The sequence below is a fragment of the Capsicum annuum genome, chromosome 10 (assembly GCF_002878395.1).
Source record: "Capsicum annuum cultivar UCD-10X-F1 chromosome 10, UCD10Xv1.1, whole genome shotgun sequence".
Taxonomy (NCBI): domain Eukaryota; kingdom Viridiplantae; phylum Streptophyta; class Magnoliopsida; order Solanales; family Solanaceae; genus Capsicum; species Capsicum annuum.
Window position 1 is genome coordinate 179,846,310 of NC_061120.1, and position 2,790 is coordinate 179,849,099.

A 2,790-nucleotide genomic window follows, 5' to 3' on the forward strand; every position below is an offset into this window, starting at 1 on the left:
ATTTACAGGTGGTACTTGAATGTCGGTCGGCTTTGAAGAATTTTTTAGATAAATGTTAGGTTTAATTGTATTGTATTTAAATCTTTATTTTGAGAATTTTTTTGTGTAAAGGTTAAGTTTAGTTGTATTAGTTTGATATCTCTATTATCACATTATTTTGTTATAGTTTATAGGTTTGAGGAAATTTTTGTGTAAAAGTTAGATTTAATTATATTATTTTGATGTCTCTATCATCGTATAGTTTTGTTGCAGTTTACAGGCGGTAGATAATGTCGATTGACTTTGATAATTTTTTTGGTAAAGATTAGGTTTAATTAAATAAATTCTCCAAAAGATGTTGAATTTAATTATTGTATTCATCTTTATTATTTAAACTAATCTCCTATTTAGTGTAACTTTTGAACTCAATAAAGTGAGGTACATGCGCGAGGTGCGTTCACCTAAACTAGTGTGTGTGTGTATATATATATATATATATATATATAATCGTAACACAAATATAGTTCAAATTGATGCGTCTCTCTTAGCCCGTGGCAATAAGGGAAAGAGGTATGTGTCACAACCCAAACTCAGGATCGCGATGGCACCTATCTCATTCTCCGTGATAGGTAAGTCAAATATTCAATTTCAAGAACAACATCCCAAACCCATAGAAGCGGAAAGAAATAAGAACATAGCCAATTCTAAATAGTCTTATAAGTAGATTTTTTTTTTTGGTTTAAACCACCCGGTGTTAGGTACCCGCTTTTTAGGAGTCTGACTATATCCGAATTCGCCCTGCGTCGGGCCTCATTTTGGGGGGAGAGCTCCCAACAGAGTGCTTGTTCATACCCAAGGTCGAACCCTCGACCTCTGGGTAGGTTGGGGCAGCCCCCTTCCGCTGCGCCACCACTGCTGTTGGTCTTATAAGTAGATTAATAAACTAGTAAAATCAAATCATAGATAATCCCAGGTTTGGAAGTCACTAGTACAGGCAACTAAATATAGAATCAAAAGAAAGTTTGAGTCTTTTCAAAATACGGAAAATGCATAAAGATAAGGATGGAGGAAATTTCAGTAGTCTCTAAAGCCAGTAATAGCTACCTCGAATCTCCGATGATGCTAGCAAAGAAGGAACCACAGAGATCAATATCCAGAGGTTATCGAATCTGTACCTGCACGTAGGGTGCAGAAAAAAGCAAGAGTGAGTACGAAACCACGTGTATTCAATAAACATCGTCGACCAACCCTAATTCAAAATTGTGACGAGTGACACCACGTAAATCATCTAGACACAAACACACAACCTGCGCTCAGAAAGACCACCTTAATCTAAATGAATAGTCAAGTTTAACAGTCATAAGGATATCATACCACAATCCAAGAAGTTCTCAATCCAGTGAAATAAATAACACATATACAATAAGTACAAGGTCAACAAATATGCTTTAATCAATCTGAACCAAGTGAATCAATGCAATGTAAATGCATATACTGTGCAGGCGTGCACTCCGATCTCAATAAATATATTGTGCAGGTGTGCACTCCGATCCCAATATGTATATTGTGCAGGCGTGCACTCCGATCACAATAAATATATTGTGCAGGCATGCACTCCAATCCCAATAAATATTCTGTGCAGTTGTGCATTCCGCTCCCAATAAATATACTATGCAGATGTGCGCTCCGATCTCAATATATATGTAATATTGTGCAGGCGTGCGCTCTGATTCCAATAAATATACTGTGCAGACGTGCACTCCGATCCCAATAAATATATATAATATTGTGTAGGCATGCACTGTGATCCCATATGAAATGCAATGCATTATGTGCAGGCGTGCAACTCCGACCCCAAATCATCAATAAAATCAAGCAAAACACTTCGTATCTTAAACTTGTTCAGACATCAATTTCAAAGTCAACTCAACTTATCAAGTAAGAGTATTCTCAAAACAGTTCAAACATACAATTAACTTATTTTATCTCCTTAAACAACACCAATATCCGCATAGATACTCGTTACAATCACCTATACGGGACCCCTAATTCTTATTACTCCCATTACACATAACTAACAAATATTCAAATGAGTACTTTGAAAAAGAAAATATTCAAATAAATACTTTGAAAAAGAATCTAAGGAAAAGTCTCAACTTACCTCAAAGTGAAGCCAAGCGTCAGTTAACAAATTTATCCTTACGCAAAACTTTCGAGTGATCAAAATCTGTCGCAAAGCTTTTAAGTGGTCAAAATTTGTCCCAAATACATAATTCCCATAAGAGTATGAATCTAATGAGACTTATATTAATTATTTTTAATTTAAAGGTTCGGATCAAGGAGTCACTCCAAAAATTTCAACATCTTAGTGATCAATAAATATATTAACAAATTTGTAGTAAACGAAAAGAAAAGAGAAAAAAAAACAAATTTTATATCAAAGTTATGGTCACAGCTAGAACATGAACGAAACTGGAACCACATATCCAGTTTGTTGGCTTTAGTTAAAAGTTAACGAAAAATTGGAAAAATACTATAAAAGAATATTATATTGAAGAAACCAATGGGTGCCCTGCCAACATATCGTCACTACACCCAATTTAATATCCATTAACTATATCCTTTGTCATCATTAAGCATTAAGCCAATACTTGTTCATTCCTCAGGCAACAATTAATTTAAATTCTAATCCTAGCCGTCTAAATGGGTCAAACAACCAACAATTTTATAGAATTGATACCACAGTAATAAAGAATTTAAACCGATGGACGAAGCCTCACCTGAAACCGTCGCCTCTCTCCTTTTTTTTTT